Source organism: Zonotrichia leucophrys, chromosome 1, assembly GCF_028769735.1.
Source record: "Zonotrichia leucophrys gambelii isolate GWCS_2022_RI chromosome 1, RI_Zleu_2.0, whole genome shotgun sequence".
NCBI lineage: Eukaryota > Metazoa > Chordata > Aves > Passeriformes > Passerellidae > Zonotrichia > Zonotrichia leucophrys.
In genome coordinates, this window is record NC_088169.1 from 36,113,632 (window position 1) to 36,133,015 (window position 19,384).

Sequence of the window (19,384 nt, forward strand, 5' to 3'; positions counted from 1 at the left end):
TTAGTGCTCATTATGTTAGTAATTAGGGATTTTCTTTCCAATCAGTATGAAAAGTATAACGTAAACTTGCTTCATCAAAAATTTGTGAAGAGGCTCATCCTCTTGAAACAGAAGAGAGAGCAGTGCAAATATAATAGAATTTCAGAGGTTGATTTCCAACAATCATATTTATGAGTAATGTATAACATACACATATTTTAAAGCTGGTGGCACTACATTTTGAACTAAAGCTTTTCTAGTCCTTTTACAGAGAAAAATGTTGTGTACTGAGAAAGACATAAAGGAAATTGGATGCAGAAAAGAAAAAAAGCTGCTAAAATTAGCAAAATTGCTCAAAACTCATTTAGCTTTCAAAGCTGTTAAGTAGTCCTGTACTTAAAAATTGGCTGTCAAGGTTAAGAATTTGGGTAGGGACATGACAGCCGTGCTCTTGGTGGGCAGCATTCAGTTGAGAGAACTCCTCGCCACTTGGGTCTTGCATCTGTTTTGATTAGAACCCAAATCTGTGCCTGGTGCCTGGATCCAGCCTCCTACAAGTACCCTCCTCAAACAGACATACCTAACAGCTTTTGTTACCTGAAAGTTCATTTCCTCTGGAGGTCTGTGATGACTCAGGTATGCTTTCAATTCCAATCCATTTATTTTCTTCCACCCACAAGCTGTAAAAATGTGAAGAAGACAAGATAAAATTTAATAAGAGACCAAGTTATATATTTTTTTTAATTTAACTTAATTTCTTGATGATTTCCTTTGTGCTTTAATTTAGAACAGAAAGTCTGCTTCATGCAGTCCATGTATGTGATTACATCCGCTTTCTGTTTTAGTTCAGGTCTATGCCTGTACAAAAACAAACAATAAAGAAAACACAACATCAACACAAACCCAGCTCACTCCAGGGAGTGTATTAGTTTTGAATCAGAAAACAACTGGAAAGCCACAGCTCCTCAGCAGCACGGTTTATAGAGTTTATACCCATCAAGAAGTCAAAAGTTGGCAAAATATTCACTGCACATTGATGGGTTACTGGTGCTAAAAACCTGTTGGTTACCTTTTCCCTTCAGAGAAGCTGATGGAGTTTTGGAGGCAGCTTCCATTTTCACCCCTACTGAGCTCTTCCCAACAGCAGCCATCTGTTGGAAATATCCCATCAGGTTTCTCTCAGCAGCCAGACAGCACTAGCTTTTGAAGACTCCTGGGATTGACCAGAATGCTTTTTGAATTCTCAGGTTTAAGCATGCTTCTTTTGGGTTCATTTTTTTTATAATGATCTAGCTGACTATGTTTGAAGAGTATTTTATCTATTGAGAAGAATATTGATGAAGAAATGAGAAAAGGGGCTTTGAAGGAAAACAGGTACAGTAAAACCTGTCAAATAACATTAATGCGGTAAGGTTTCCTGTATTACATTACTTTTATTTAATATTCTTATATAACTACAAAAGTAAATCCCCTGAAAATTGTATTCCCACTGACAGCTTCCCTGCTATTTTATGGTGCATCCTCTGTAGTTAATGGTCTATCACAGCTTCCACTGTAAGTTCTGATTTGTCAAGGCTTTATTGTAGCAACAAAATTGTTAGAAAGGAATTTCATTCTGTGAGAGACTGAAAAATGAATTTTAGTTTAAATTGATTTAGTCATCTCTAAATTAGAGCAAAGAGGTTTTTTTTTTCATTTTTGAGGTTTTATCTATCTTTTTCTTTAATAGGCCAATTTCTTTTCTATTGTAAACTGGAATAGTTGCTCTGAAGTTGGAAAGAAAGATCTAGAAGTTTGGCTTCTGGCTAGAACGTCTGTCTCCAAAATCACACAAGAATCTATTTTACTGTTTTCACTGCACTGCAGTTCTGAGTCTACAGATATGTACTTGGGCAATTTTTCAAAATATATCCAACAGTGAGAGAAATTTATAATGTGTGAAGGAGATGTACAGATGCTATGCATGGTAAAGCCCTTGACCAGTTCCTGAATCACTGATTTTGTGTGATATTTGCATTAATATTTGCTCGTCAGTCTGCATCTGCAGCACCTAAAAGCTGCTAAAAAGTCCTTATCAAATCTAAGACTTTTTAAAAAGAGTTTTTCTAATCTATAATTTAAGAAAATGGTTCTTTTCCTACCTGCACAGACTAAAAATACAATAAAAAGACCAGATGTTGTTCTGAATCCCTCATGCTTGTGCCCCAGAAGACAGAGTAGACACAGAACTCTCTCCTGGGCACCCTGATGCAATGTCAGGCTCTTACTCGATACAACTGCAAGTAGTGCTGAGGGAAAATTGTAACACATCATTTGCTAAAATGACACCCATAAGAAAATAATTTTATGCATAAACAATGTAAAAAAAAAAGAATGTGTGACAATATGACTCCTACATAAAATCAGTGCTCATCTGTTGTTCTGGACAGAGAAAGACCATTTGACCAATGCTGTAGTAAGACAAATACAATTTTTTTCAACAAATAGAATAGAATATACCTGACCTGCTTTTTGCTTTTTTTTTTACATGTTCTTGCATATATAAATCCATCATTTAGATACAGCTGTTGAATAGCTGTTACATATGAATTATTTCTGTGCTTCAAAAAGGTAAAAATTCCAATTTTTTCTTCACTACGGTTTAATAATTGATTTTTCCACATCCAGGACTTGTGCTATATTTTTAAAGAGCATCAAATAGAGACGCAGATTCAATGTTCATATTCAGTGCTAGAAATTAAAATAATGGTTTAGGTAAATTGCTAACCAATGTGAAAATATGAGTCTGTGAAATTCATAACTTACTCATTTGCTTCTTTACTACAGAGGAGTCTGATGGAGGTCCATTTTCCTTTGAAGTCCACATTCAAATTGTTTGTCACTCTAATAAATGGGGTTCTACAGGATGCAATGACCATTAGCAACTCATTTTTTTCATGTGATACTGTCCCTCAGGGTGATGAGATACAATGAATTTCTGAGTGGTGGGAGAAAAAATATTAGTTTAACCTGTTCTGTGAACACCTTTCAAATAAGTGAAATTTGTTTTTGGTGTTCACCCCAGTTTGTCTTTAATATCAGTGTCAGAGTCTGATGGAAATGTTCAGCAGTGTTTTACAAGTGTATTAGAAGAATCCTCTATCTAATGATGATAGAGCAAAATGTCAGAAAAAAATCAAAGCAACCCAAAAAAACCAGTAAATGAAGACTTACATAAATTTGTCTATGTATAGCATGCAGATAGTTCTCTCAAACATGTGTATGAACTGTAATTTGATTTTATTTGAGAGCATTCTTTAATTTCCAAGCGGCATTATTGATCTTGATTGTATATTATAATCTAGAGTGTTGCTTACGATCTAACACCGCTGGAATTTTATTTTGAAAGTTTATTTTTTAATGTAGAAAATGTGTAGTAAGAGACAATTGCAATGAAATTAAGCTACCCAAAGTGATTCTGACTAGATCCTCTTGAAGTAGTCCACTGCATCACCATTAGGTTTTTGCCTGTCCTTCCCCTCCTTTTAGGGCAACAGTCTGAGGAAAGCAATTACCTGGCTGTGAAACATATTTCTTGAACAGCAGGATCTGGCTCAGTGGCTTGCTCCTTATATCTACAGAACTATTCAACAAATGATGGTAAGAGGGAAAATAGTGACCCTTTAGCATCTGCCTTTGCTAGTTAAACTGTTGATTGTTTTTATCCAAAGGCTGTTTTTAAGGCAGGTAATACTTAGTTTATGATTTTCTTCTTTCCTGTGACCATTTGATGTCAAATCCCCACTCTGTATATTAGTTAAATGTCTGTGTGTATGTGTGCTTGCAAAAGGGAGAAAAAAATCACTTTCAAAAGAACAAATATATATTAAGGTGTCTTTAAATAAAGATGTACCTGTAAGTTTAGACAAAGGCATAAGGGCTTTATTTGTTGACAAGAAAGCAGATAATTAATTTGCTTCTTCAGCTTAATCCAAAGAAACGTCTTCTTCTGCTGATGGGTTGATAAACAGGGATTTTCTGTTGGTAAGTTCAGAGAGGAAAATGTGTGCTCTTTGTTTTGTTTTCATTTGTTTACTTTTTTTCTGGAATAGAAATGCAAAAGCCATCTTTTTTACCAGTAGTTTTCAACACTGCCAGCAAAATATGTTCTTTTTCCAGCTTTTAATGTGCAGAGATTGGTGAAGGATTCACTCTCTGCAAAGTTCAGGTGAAGGGTACATGCCTGATTATAAGGGCACAGTTAACCACTGCAGGAGGTTGTATCCAAAGCACTTAGAGTTTTCCTACCTGTGTAGAGGAATTCCTGGATAAAGGTCTATGGAGTGCAAGAAAATATATCCTAATACTTTTGTTTGTAAAATAATTTTATTTCCAAATCAGTTCCAGAACAAACCTTAAAAATAGCAAGTTGCTAATCAAACACACTACTGGATAAAGAAAGTTAAAAAGCTGTCTTATGTGATCAATAAGTGAACATTTTTAGGAGGTGTAGAGAACCAACATTACTATTTTGTTCCATTTGCATTTGTGGTATGCTATAAAATAGTTTATAAATGAAATATTTTGTTCAATATTTTGCAATTATGGTTTTTAGAGGACATGTATGTGGATGGAAGGGGAGTTGCTTTTCACAGCCCATGGTCTTCTGTCTGGCCTCCAACCTGCATGTAACTATAGTGGCCTGAGGGAAAGTGTGACTTTTTCCAACAATATCAGATGACCTAATGGAAGTTATTGATTCTGCCTGAAAAGCTCACATTCATGTCATCACAACCATTTACATCAGATGTTCTCTCATTCATTTTTAATGGATTCTCACTTTGGAGCACAGAGCCTCTTTGTTATTTACAGTTAGCACCTGCCGGAGCAGAGCTGTGCCCAGTCACCTGCTTTTCCCACAGTTCCCAGCAAGCATGACTGCACTGGCCCCTTCTCCCTGCCTTTATCTAGGGGAAAAACTCATCTGTATGAGTATGCATCTAGCCTGTTTTGGGCTTTTTTTTTAAATTTTGCACCTGCATGCTAAACAGCAGGACACCTTAAATCCTGGTCAGTGCCTGGCACTGCTTGGACCATCTCCCTCTTCCAGGTCCTTTACACACTGAGGAACCAGTTCAGCTCTGCTGGGGAAGAAAACAAGGAGCAGCCACCACAGAAGATTATGTAATTAAAGATATTCAAGGCTGTTAGAAGTACTCAGGAGCACCTGAAGTTTGAAAAATCAAAAATGCAGACATGCCCTCTCCCCTTCATGAGTCTGGAAATCTGATTTTTAGCAGTATTCAGGCTGGACGTGCTTTGCATATGAAAAAAAGATTCCCATCTAATTTTTTTACATGCAGTTTCTGTATCCATTGGCCATAATCTTTGCTGACTATACTCAAACCACCAAAACACCTGCCATTACTGTGGTGGGGAGTTTTCTCCCACTTCACTCTGTCCATTCTAAAAGTGCTTTCCATTAAAATAATCTGCATTTTCCTTTCCCCACCTTCCTTCATTCACATTTGTATTTTGTCAGTAAGTTGTATCCCACATGCTTCTGTTCATGTGCATGTTCCTGTTCATGTGTTGGATACCTCTTTTTGCTTAACCTAGTAATATATCTGCAGTCTGAAGCAGACATTCTCAAACATTGCCAGTGTTTAAACCTAGATTTATCTTCATTCACATTTACAGCATTTTCCCTTGAAAATTCTCTTCCAACTCTCCTTGTGTGATATTCACTGTCATATAAAACCTGATATTAGTTTGGTGTGCTTGCCTGGTTTCCTTAGAAACCTTTCTGAGTTATTTCCTGTAAAGGAAATTATCATCCCACATTTAGGAAGGTACAGTTACAACTGAATAATGTTTTGACAGAAGTATCAAAATTAAATTCCACACCTTACTTGAGCAACACATCTGAATTAGCCTAATTTATATTTTCAAATCCTAAATGCCTTCTCTCCAATGCTGAGCTGGAGATCAATGTCCATCATGTTTAGAAAGTCATCTGATGAAGAAAGGTCATAGCTAATCTAGACACTGAAGCATTATATGCAATAATTTCATTTTCTAAATCTGATTGTTTTAGAGAGTTTTTTAGTGTCAAGCCAGACATTTGCATCAGACCCGGGAAATGATATTACACCAACAGTAAATTTTGCTACCAGCATTTTTTTTTCAGTAGCATACAATGCACCAAAAGCGAGTCTGTCTCTGAATTTGGTCTCTAGCACAGTGTGAGGAATAACTTGGGGATGTTAAGGCTTTGATTCATATTCCACAGGTTCATTTGCACTGCCTGACATTCATTTGAGACTTCAGATGCCATGGGTCATGCAAAGAATTCAGACATGGAGCAGAACCATTTGTTTTATCCTGCTTGCTTATGAACATCCGTAGCAGATTTATACACCTTGCTTTACTACTGCTTCTGCATCCTGTGTGTGTGTGTGCCTTGTGCTACTGTTTTACTGGCACCATGATGCTACAGGACTGGCAGTTACTCCTTGTTCTTAGTTTGGTTGCTGTAAACAACATTTTAAAAAGCCTTAGATACACATTTATTATTAAAGCAAATGATAAATTATATGTATTAAGATAAATAATACAATATAACAATATTGTATATGATAAATTGAATGTCATTTGTTGCAATTGCCCTCAGCCATTAATTCTTCACTTAAAATAACCCAATATATTGCAAATCTTTCAAAATTCACAATAATCTCAAAGGAATACTTTCCAGAAGACTAGCACAGATATTTTTTACCCACTTTTATTAAATGTATATTATGAAAAGTAATGTTTCTGGATTTTCTGCTGAAAATTAAATGAGCTGAGCATTCCTGGTTTCAGATAAAATCTGAAACTCTTGGTCATATTGATATATGATTGAGCCCAATTTGTTTTTAGGGTTTTTTTTCCTCCTCCACATTGTATTTGTAAGGAAAACACACAAATGAAGAGGGTGCACGTATATGTAAGGGCTGGAGGCTGAAACTTGCTTTTGTATTGTGCGCCCCTTGTGGCCAAAACATACGAGACTAAAATATTGTGGTTTATCGCTCTCTCCTTCAAAATATAAACTATTATTCTTTGCCTGTGATGTCAATTGATTCTTTCCTTTATATGTAAAATTTTTGTTCTGCAATTTTGTGAGTATTCTGCTGAAACAGAGGATTCTAAGATAGATTTTAGCACACCCATGAATGCAAAAAATACACAGGTCTCTGTAGAAAGCTATGTATCAGAACAATCCTGCTCCTACCAAGTTTAACAGTGCATCATAAATAATAAATGTGTACATATATATGCCGTGATATATTAAAAACATATACAGGCCGAATGTACATGTTGAATACTTAACTTCATCAGTAGGCTGATGTAGTGAATTAATTCTGGGCTTTTACATACTGTAGTATAGAACTCCCAAGATAAATGCTAGAGCTGCTGGCAATGAAACTTACATGGATGCAACATTTTCCCAGTCACTGATCACTTTGCTGTTGTTAATTTTTAAAATCTACTTTGTGCTTAGACTTGTAATCTGCTGGCTGACATGGAACTGTATCATAGAATTACAGAATTTGAAATGGTTTGGGTTGGAGGGAACCTTTAACCACTGGATCAGGTTGTCAAAGCCCCATACAACCTGGCCTTGAACATTTTCAGCATGAAGCATCCACAACTTTTCCAAGCCGTCTGTTTCAGTGCCTCACTACCCTACAGTGAAGAATTTCTTCCTTACACCTATAGCAAATGTACTGTCTTTCAGTTTAAAGCCATTTCCCCTTGTCCTATCACTACATGTGTTTGTAATATGCCCCTCTCATATTTCTTGTTGGCTCCCTTTAGATACCGGGAGCCTGGCAGAAGGTCTCCCCAGGGGTTTCTGGTCCAGGCTGAACAACTCCAGCTCCTCATCCTGTCCTCATTGGAGGCTGCAGAGAGCCTCATAGAGGGCTGTAGCCCTCTGATCATCTTGGTGGTCCAAGAGGAGCAAGTTCTCCTCTGGACTTGCTCCAACATCTCTGTCCTTCTTGTGCTGAGGGCTCCAGAGGTGGATGGAGCTCCAGCCCTAGGCAGGGTCTCACAGGTGCAGATTAGAGGGACCCTGCTGGCCCTGCTGCCTTTGGTGCAGCCCAGGATATGATTGGCTTTCTGGGCTGTAAGTGCACATTGCTGGCTCATGTTGAGTTTCTCATCAATCAACGCCCAATAGTCACAGGACTATTACAAAGTGAATTAATATTCTGCTATATCACTCTGATTCAAATTTGTGAACATAAGGTAGATTATGTGGTCAAAATAGTTAAGCAGTGTTCCCTAGAATTCTGATATTTCAAGTAGGGATGGGATTTAAACAGATTGTTTTTAAAGCCATTCCAAGAGAAGTAGCTTGGATTTTGCACACATATAATTAAAGTGTTGCTGTGCAAACTGTACCTGCTTTACAAATTAGATTAAAATCCAGGCCACTAGCAGCTCTATCTTCATAAAAATAACTGATCTGGTGTCAAATGGAATTATTGAACCAAAACTGAGAAATTCAGAGTGTTCTTGATATTCCAAAGGGAGATTCTCTCTTGATGGATGATCTAAGTTGAGGAGATATCATGCATAACACCATTTTGATGCATCCCTCTGCTAGTATACACTTTAATAAATTCTTTTGAACCTCACTCAACAATGTCTAATCCATAATATTCTAGAAAATCTGCAAACATAAAAAGATATTTAGCAGGCTTTATAGATAATTTAATGAAGTAAGTTTTTAAAATTCTGAAATTTTCTGTTAATGATTTTTTATTTTCAAAAACCAAAAAACTTCTCAGACATCCTTATAAAAGATCCTATTTTAGAGGCAGAGATATAGCAATAAAAAAATGTTAAGTCTCAAAAGTACAGAATATTTTTATGCTACTTGCAATATAAAATAGGAAATGTATTATTTCAGTTTATGGATACAAAGCTTTTATTAACATTTTCTAGACACTGTCCAAAAGATTAATCTATAGCTTGGCCTTTCACTATGAGTAATGGGTAGATTCTTGAGTCTGTAATATAATGTATCTGCATTATAGTTTACTTTAAGTTATAGTAAAGTTTTTTTTCACAATAAAATAAGGAAATGCAGTGCCATTAAGGAGTCATGTTTTGCTGTATTTTGCCGTGCTGTTGTGAACTGTGTGCTGCTCTGAACTGTAAAAGCCAAAATTGTTCTGAATAGTTATTAGGATCATCAAATGCAAGACTTTTATCCATAAAAAAGATTCCACTTCTTAATTATTTTCACATCACAGTTGTAATAACTGTAACTCTAGCTGTCCTTTTTCTGAAATGTTTCAGGTGGTTAATGAAGCTTGAGCATTAGTTCTTTGAGAAGGGTTTCTTAAATGTTTTGGCAAATCTAGAAATGAATTTTATTTTTCTTTTTTGAGACAGAAAGACTGGTGCTTGCAAAACCTATCTATCTTAAGTAGTATAGTGCATGCACAGTAGTTGAACAGTCAAATGCAGTACTCTAAGGAAAAATCTATGCACATTTTTGTATCTCTAAAGGAACAGTTTTCAGTGTTTTACTTCATTGATCTGCCTCAGGTCCTGTTACACCAGGGTGGGAAGCCAAAATTAAATTGGAACAGTGGGTCTGTTAGCTTAACTGCTGATAACCATTGATAGCCAACAATAAACACCTCTGTACTCACCCTTTCATTAAGTTCATGTTAGCACACCCCAGGCTCTGAACTGAAACAGTCTATGTAAACACGTGTGGAAAAACTGCCATATGCTGGCAATTTCAGAACTGTTTTCATTTGTTGTGTTTGAACAGTGTGGCCAAAGTCCTGTTTCAGTATAGCGCTGGGAGGGAGACCAAGATGTCAGGTTAGCTGGCTAGTCACCCTCATTGCTCATTTCCTAAGGGTTTATCTGGCCCAAGAGCTGATGTCTTCCCAGAAAAGTGTCATGGCAGGCCATGGCAGCCTTCTGCACTGCTGCCCATCAGCTTGTGCTACGCATATGGTCTCAATAACAATTACTCTTTCAAAGATGCTTGCATGGCAATGCACAAGCTTGTGACGTATTTCAAACTATTCCATCCTTGTTGTATTTGGATTACTAATTAGCATGTATGATTGATATTTATAAAGGTTATAAGAAAGAAAAAAGACAAATCTTTGTGAGCAAGAAAGGATTAGCTGTTTGCTAAGGTGTACCTAATTTTCATAGAAACACAGAATCACATAATGGTTTGAGTTGGAAGGGATCAAAAAGACCATTTAGTCCAATCCCCCTGCTGAAGGCAGGAAACCTTCCACTAAACCAGGTTGCTCAAAACCAGCATCCAACCTGGCATTGAACACTTCCAGGATTGGGGCATCCACAGCTTCTCTGGGCAAACTGTTCCATATTGCCAGTCTGTCAGATCATGTTTTCACATTTGGGGTTTTTTGGTTGTTGTTGTTTTTTTTTTTTTGGGTTTTTTAGTTTTTTTTTTTTTTTTTTTTTTTTTTTTTGGTGAGGTTTTTGTTTTTTTTTTTTTTTTTTTGGTAGAGGGGTTGGTTTTTTGCATTTTGTTGGAGTACATTCTGCTGCAGGTCTATGTGGAGTAGAAGAGATATTTGAAGTACATGTGAAATCATGTAGATGTACTCATGAAAATTACTGCTCTCATCAAGGCTATAGACAAGTACTTGCAATTCAGAATGCAAACTGGGAGAAGACCCTGTTAGGTATAATTATTGATAAGTAATCTGGAGGGGGAAAGGAAGACAGAATAATATATTTTTAAAGTGCTGTCAGCTTTTTAAGATTAAATGGAAATTTTCTGTCGTAAGAAATGACATGAAATGGCAATTCAAATACCCTTTTTGTTTACTGAGATGCTTTAAGGCCTTTGCCACCTGCTGAGGGCCTGGAAGGACGAATAAGCATTGGAGTGACAGGTTTCACACTGCTATGTCATAGATTTGCACAGCAGGACTGAGTGGTTTCCGACACTATTGGCTGATCTGTTTTTCAAATAGAAGTCTGCGTTGCAAATTTTGAAAGAAAAAGGTTCTTTTCATCTTTGCAGTTCAGAAAAGAAATTATTTTTTTATGTAATCCTTCCTGAAAATTTTGAAGTTTCTCCAAATACAGAACATTAAAGGAATTATATACTAGACAATAACCTGAAGAAGGGAATATAATTTAGAAGCTTAACCCACGAGAAGATATGCATTTATATTTGTGAAAATTACCAGAAACCATTATTCTGTTTAAACTGTCTCCTTTGCCACTGTTCTTTGTAAGCCCAATACAGATACCAGTTGGTGGAATAAAAGGCAAAAGGCACAAAGTAAACTATGTTGTAATTTTATTATATTGGGCCAAGGTAGGGTTCCCATGGTGGCAGCATGACACATTAAGTATTGAGACATTGGAATAATTCCTTTGATTGTGGCCAAGTTGGACTTACAGCTTTTTCTTTAGGCAGTTAGTTCTTAGCTTTGGTAGGGATCAAGGCTTGCATGCCATTCTTTACTGTGACTTGTCTGTGGATTGTAAAAAAGTTAAATTTATTATTAGCCAAATGTTCAATTACTGTTTGGCAAGCATCTAAAGAAGTCCATATACAAGAATTAAAATAAATACACATTCAAGTTGTTGATTAATTTTCAACAATAGTCTCATAGTCATTTTTAATAGGCATTAAGGAAAGAAACATTTAAAATAAAACAGATTTTTTTTTCATTTATAGAGTACCCTTAATTTAGGAACTCTTTCAGATAATGATTAAGACATGAGTATAGAGGAAGCTATTCTAATTGTGTTTGTAGATAAAATTATCAAGACATTGATTTAAGTTTTTGATCATAAAGATTATATCTTGAAAGTCATCAGCAGAATTTAACAGTTTATTCTTTCATATTTTTTACATATAAAGGCAGCCATGGAATTAAAAAATATTAGCAAATATTAAGAGTGTGTTGTTCACCACACCAAGATAACTTAGCAACCAAGATGTTCTCAGTAACAGAATGAAATATAAAACTGCTGTGATGGTGTATAGAAGAAGCTAAAAATTTTATGAGGGTGTACAGGGTTACCCGTCCCACAGATTTAAAGCTGCCCTTGCTGTCCTCTTCACAGCAGAAGAAATAAAGGCCCATCAGCTCGCATGAAGCAAGGATTTAATTAAAAAATATTTTGTGCAAGGAAAAAGAAAAGTCACTTAGAATTACTGAAACTGAAAAAAAAGCAGTTACCATGGAACACAGAAGGCATGGATTCAATTTCTTGTTTCAATTTGTTCACAAGAAGATCTTGCAGACAAGTACAGCCCAGCCCAAGTGAGTACCTACAGAGTATTTTCTGGACTGAGTGTGAATTATTCTATATTTATGTTGTTGATGCTCCTCAGTTTATGTAAATAAACAGCTGATGGTGTGGAAAATTGAACCTGGACTCTTCTTCTTAAGCGAAAAAATTGACAACTAAATAGAACCAATATCTCTTATGTACCTTCTCGGCTTTTCTTCTTTTTCTTTTTTTTTTTTCTTTTTCTTTTGTGGAAGCTACCACCTACTAAAGCCTATGTCAGCTTTTCTTTACTACTATTGCAGAAGAACATAGTATAAGCTACAATTACACCTTCATTTTGGTAGCCAACATACTATATTGCCTTCAACACTGTAGTTACTTGGTGCCTCCTACTCATAATGTATTTATCCTCACAGTACTCCTATGATGTTGAGCAGATGGTAAAGTGAGTCACTAGGTACAGAGCTTGACTCTTCAAGATCAGACAAGAAGATTGTGGTGAAACCAGTCCTGGGTTTCTTTCATCTTTCTGCCAGACCCCTGGTGTGCTCCTGGGGACTGTGAGAGCCTCCCCTCAAGCGACAATGGACATTGACTATTAGGTAGTAGACAGGTTCTTCTCCTTTACCTAAACCCTTGGGGAAAAAAGAAAAGAGGAAGTAATACTGTGGGCCTAGTTTTATGTAACCATCCAAAAGTGGTGGTTCCAGCTTGCAAAGCTGAACAATATTGTAGAGTTCTCAAATTATATTGATTAAGAGACTGTTAAAGACAATTTTGAGACACACAAGAAGTGCAGCTCTCTTGCATTTCCTCTGACTCCAGCACATGTTGGCTCCTACTGAGTTCAGCCAACAGATGATTAATTTTAGTCTATTGATTCTACTGGCAACTACTACAAGTGTCTCCTCTTGGATAAGGACACAGGAGCTGTGTGTGATGTATTACATCTTTCTGTGTAGCCTTCTGCACAAGGTGCCCATCTGGCAGCACTTCTGTGGGATGTGGTGGGTATGACTGAATGAGGCAGATTCTTTTCTGGGAATCTTCTCATCCTCCTAGAGTGAGACACCATTGTTTCCTACACAACTCTTTTGGAAACTATCTTGTCTCTGACACACAACTGGAAACCTTTTTGGCAGCAGAGGTGAGGATACCTCATTTGACATTCTTAAGTGATTTTGAGCTTTCACATTACTAAAGATGTATTCCATTAGCCATCGAGCACAGTAGTCACATGGTAATTTGTGTAAAAGCTAAATGCCTCAGCATGATATGGGAAAGGCTCCCAGAAAGTACAGAAAAAAAGACTTTTGGTATTTAGTGCAACCTGGCACAATGGGAGCAGAATACAGTTTATTTAGGCACGTCAGGTACCATATTTTCCCAGCAGTCCCTAGATTCTGATTTCTTTCTCTTTTCTGTCTTCTGTTGTCCCCCCTCTTATTTTACCTGTTATATTCACAGGGAAAATTATTTAATTATGGAACTTCATTTTTTACTACAGATAGTAAGAAATTTTCCTGTGGAATAAGTTTCTTTGGGATTTTAGTTCTCATGTTTAAAATATTTGTAGGGAAATTGAGATTTCAGAGAATATGCTGGTTCTGATACTTTTGGTATAAATGATTAATATGATTTAGCATTACTCTAATGATCAAAATATATTAAACTGAAATGTTGATACCTTAAACACTAAATTTAAAAAATTACATCAAAAATCTAAAATTAAGAGAAAATAATCTGGAATTTCTAAGTCTGCATAAGTTATTAAGGCATTTTGTCTTACTTGGTTGTATTTAATTTTATTTGGATTAAGGAAAATTTCTAATTTTGATTTATCATGCTATTTGGAGTGGAAGGAATAATTAAAGTCTTGAAGTTTTTATGAAGAAAAAAAAATATTTTCTATAATTTATTTCCAGTCTATCCAGTAAGTTCTTGGTGTAAATTCTGGCATTGAGGCACATCAACCAATGGAGCTTAATAGGCAATCTCTCCTGAAGAAGGGTTATTACAGCTGATAGTGTGGTAGGGAAGATGTTTACTGCTTCTGCGTGAAAAGCCTGGCAAACTAACATACAGGAGGATACAAGACAGCAAAGATAACCCAGAGGCCTAAGGCTGATCTTGAAATAAAAATGTTTTTACCATTAAATAATAATGTTTAATATTTAATTATATGGAATGTATAATTTTGATGTTTTGGAAATAGAATTTAATTTTTCTTCCATTCATTTTTCCATTTCTAAATAAATTCACATTAAATCAGCAAGTTTAAGCAATAATTGATGCAGAATATTGCAGAATTCTCAGAATACTTTTGCAGGTTATTTTTTATTATTTTAAATGTGTTATTTTATTTTGTCTTTACTTGTGAATTTAATGAGAAGTAGAATTAAATTATATTTGTTATTAGCATACCAAGTAGGAGAAGGATTTCTTAGACATAGTAAAATCTTACATGACCAAGTTTATCTATAAACTCCTTGCCATCCTTGCAATTCAGCAGTAATTTAGGGAGTTATACTGAAGGAACAAGAAGAAAATTTACCAAAATCCTTTTTTTAAAAACAACTTTGCCTGTGCTACTTCATGACATTTCATTTCCTTCTTCTTTTGCAGAATTTACCCTCTACACTGTCCTTTAGTTCTAACGTAGTAATCTAAGCACATGGAAAATATCAGAGACTGCTAGTTTTCTATCAATTTATTTTCAAGTACTAATATTTTTTGAAGGTTACAGAATTCCTGTGTGTGAATTAATATGTGTTTAAATATTATTGCTATGCATGTAAAGTTTGTCGGTCCCCTCTGAAGCTTTTCTTTATTTCTAAAGTGCCAGGACAGTTGTAGGAATAAGTAAAAGTCTGCTTGGGATGCAGTCACCCCCTGCAGTATGGAAGAGGGATATATTTTAGATGGCACACTGCATCTTTGGGCTGGGAGCTGAGACACCTACTTCCTGAGGAAGCCAATTTGGGAAAAGTGCAGTTCTTTTCCCTCCAGGAGGTCCAGATAAGAAGGAAGTGATCTCCACTGGCAAATCATTTTAAGTTTGGATCTGTAAAGTGGCTGGCATTAAACATAATCCTAGGTCCTGCAGTTCAGCAAACTGTTCTAGTTGGGTTTCTGACGTCTGCCCTAGGGAGTCTGCACTGAAGTATAAAACTTAGGATGCAATGGTGCAGAACAAATTACATTTAAAACAAATGAAGGAAAGGACATCAAAATGCCCAGAAATGTCAAGCTTGGTAGAAGAATAATGACAGGAGATGAGCTGATTTAGCACGAGTAAGTTAACAAGAATGGTGTTTGGTCTTCAAGCAAGTGAGACGTTGCTGTAGGAAAAAAATATTGTCTAGTTTCTCCAGAGGTTAGCCAAGGCATGGGTACATTTACTCCTGCTTTTGGACAGGCCTGTTGATCACAAGCCCTACCACCATACATATCGTGTGGGTGAATCCAGATATCATCATCCAAAGGAAGGAAAATTGAAAAAAATGAGGAGTTTGGTGGTTTAAAACGTTTTGTTGAGACACATGTCACATTAAAACTAAAAAATGAGAAACGGAAACCAAAGAGTTGAGGGCTGTTATTAAGGCAGGTCACCTGCAGGGGACATGAGCTTGGTGGCCGGTGACAAACAGCTTTTTAGTGTCCCAACAAAGAAAGAACTGATGATGATATGTATTATGGTTTCTGATATGATGATGGAGAATGGAGCATACCTTTTGGGGAAAAGATCTTTGAAGCTGTTTGTCGCAACTGCACCCTTCAAAATCTGCAATCTCAAAATTAAAGAAATGCTCTATAACGTAGAAGGTCCAAAGGCAACAAAATCATAAAATTTCTTGAGAGTACATTCTAGATTCTGGGGAACCTAATTCTATCTCTTTCTACAGGAAGAGAACAATGAAAACAAACTTGTATTGATTTCATTATTTTGCATTCAAAGGATGTGCCGGAAATGCTTTTCAGGAGTTCCAGTGAGATGCATCTTTGTTCCAAGAAATCTTACCCTCTAAATTTCAAATATGACAAGATGAATGAGGATGACACATAGTAAGAAGGATGCTGGGGTAGAGAGGACCAAAGAGTACAGTGATGAAATGTTACAGGACTCGGCTTAGGCATAAGAATAAATTGCATAAGATAATAAAGAAAAATAGAATGGTGACCGTGCTGTTTTGCCCACTCTGGTCAATAAATAATTTCAGTAGTGTTGTGAGCATCATCCATCTTTATATATCACATCAAGGGAGACCAATTACCTGTTGCTTCCTGGCTTCCTTCAGAGCCCCTCCTCACCCGCGTGCATGGTGGCTCCTCTGCTTCCTTTGCCCAGTGCCCTCCTCACTTAATCAAACTGTCTTGTGCTTCCTCATTGCCACTGCAGCGCCAGAAGCTGGGCTCTGCTGAAGGGGATGGGCAGCATGCCACAGGTTTCAGCATAGCCAAGATTTTGCTTGAGCTAAGAGTAGAGTTATGCCACGTTTGGCAGGCAAGCCCAGCTTGCTCCATCTGCCAGCGTGGCAGCAAGGGAAGCATCTGGAAATAGAGTCGGTGCTTCCGCCTTCCCCTAGCTGGGCGACGCTCCTTCTGCCAGCCGTGGGGCTGCAGTGGGCACAGAGATGGTACAGAGAGGGCTTCAGAATGAAAATCTAGGCAGACAAGCAGACAGCTTTTGGCCAGAGGAGTCACAATAATTTCTGGCAATAGAAATTGTCACAATAGTGCCTGCCAAGGGAGGTAAACAGTTATCAGGCACCAAAATTGCTAAAGAGTAAGAGTTAAGGCAGAAAGATAAAACTAAAAATTTAAGTATGAGCTATGGATACTCTAAGGTATCTCATGGCCAAACAAGAAGCATTTGGTTTACTTTTCAACATAATGTGGCAGATCCTATATGCTCGCTCTTGACTGTGATAGTCATTATTTCAGACTCCATGCCATAAAAAATAATATAATTTATTTTCTTGAAGCACTTGCAATATTCCATTTATTATTTTTAGGAATACAAATGTTTCCTTCATGTTTTAGATTAAAATGGCAAGCTTATTAATGATAGAGAAACTCTATGAAATTATTCATTTTGAAATATTAACATTGTAAACCTTTTCCCAGAAGTTTATAAAGCAAACACTCCACACTGACATTTTGTTGCCAGATTTTGAGTTTTGATTAAGGGAGGCTTATGAGATGTGAGGTTTTTTTACCACAACAGTAATTCTCTTTTGAATACAGCTATTCTTTAGACTTCAAAATACAAATTAAATATTAACTAAAAGAGGCTTCATTTGTTGTAACAGAATATCAAAACTACATGTAATTTTCTTTTTAATTAAACATTTAGTTCTCTGAGAACTGAAAAAATAACTTCTTTGTAAAATTTAAGTAGACTAATTCAGTTCAAAAACACTTTGAAATGAACATTTACTCATTTTAAAATAAAAGCTGAGCTTTATGCCTTTGCAGTATTGAAGACAAAGAAAAATTAGATATTAAACTATCTCACTCATCTGATTGTGAAATAATGACTTTTTTGTTTAGAAATATTTTTGCTATAAATCTTCATTTGTAACTACAAAGGGCACACATGACTAATGAAAATCAGAAGTCATGGAATATAAGTCTATTGCACTCTAAAATGATTCCTTTATGGAATTCCTTTTATGTCCAGGTATTTGTTCAAGTTTTCACAAAGCAAGACCACCTACTCTATCTGATCCTGATCCCTTTAAAGTCCACTTTTCCACTCGGGGTAAGAGAACTGAAAATGTGTTTGAGGTTTCAGGTGCAGCAATGAGATGTTCTACAGACTCTCCGTGCCCGGTTTCAAGCTCAAGTGACTTCAAGCTCCTCATAGTCCAGGGCAAAGTATCGAGTTGCCCTGTATAAACCTTTTTATTTTTTTTTTTTTATCTTTGGAAGTCAGATTATTGGGAAATAGGCCTTGTACAAGACTCAGAGGAAAGGCCAGGGGACATGGGAGGTGGTGCAAGGGTTATGGAGAAGCTTTGTCCTTTGTCTACGTGGCACAAAATCTGCTCGGGCAGTTGAAGGTGCCTTTTAATTATTATCTTATTTATGGAAGTGTGGACAACCCCCCCCGCTTGAAATTTTCTCCTCATTGCTGATGAGAAGATCCCGGTTCTCTTCTTACTACTTCTCCTTCTTCTACCTACCTCCTCACACCTTCCAAGTCACAGTTTCAGATGGTACTTGTGAGACATTTACACAGTATGTGACTGAACTGAGCTTATCTCTGCTGCAACACTCATGCAAAACTATTGCAATTTTGCAAGATATGACCTCACAGGGGAGTTTGAAGCAGGTCTCTCTAGGTGCTTTCTTAAATTAGGGCATCAGGCCACAATCCTAGGGATACACTAAGTACTGAAATAGGTGTACAATTAATATCAATATAATTCCATCTTTCTATCTCTCAGTATAAATCTAATAAGTTGATATTAATGTTATATATTGATATTAATGGACCTGAGAGCAATCTGGTCTAATGAAAGTTTTTCCCACAAGGAATTCTGTATGTCAAAACACAAATATTTGCTTAGTTCACCTTTATATCCCATTTGAGGTGTATATACATCTTGTGGATACCGTAGTGCTGGGTAGAGTACTGAAAGCAGTGTCCGTGTGCCCACTTGTTTTGCAGGACAGGCATGGTTGATACTTTGGTTGTACAGTATAAACATGAATGTCATTAACTTTCTGCACATTCCAACTGCTATTTTTAAGGAAAACTGCAGTTTGAAGGTTCATAGAGAATGGAGAGTAAGTTATACTAATGCCAGCCCAAAATGTTTTAATGTTTACAGAACAAAGGTAGCAATATGTATATTATAAAGGTCTCAGCTCAGATCCCTTATCATTTTTTACACAGGTAAATTTACATAATTAACCCTGTGCTTATTTCAAAGAAAGTAACCCAGTGGTTATGATGAAATAGGTTTCTGCTGAATTTCTCAGAGGGAAATTCTTGACATGAACATTTTTAATATACCCTGCTAATATTTGGAATGTCACCTTTAAAACAATTGTAATCAGACAGTTAAGCAGAAGACTGATTTTTGAATTGACAGAAAGCTTA

The 19,384-nt window shown here is 36.4% G+C and overlaps 1 protein-coding gene across 1 annotated transcript in view; it reads left to right on the top strand.

Annotated features, from left to right (window-relative positions):
- Window positions 1-19,384, top strand: part of NALF1 (NALCN channel auxiliary factor 1) — a 441,925-nt gene that overhangs the window by 34,827 nt on the left and 387,714 nt on the right. The window lies entirely within an intron of this gene.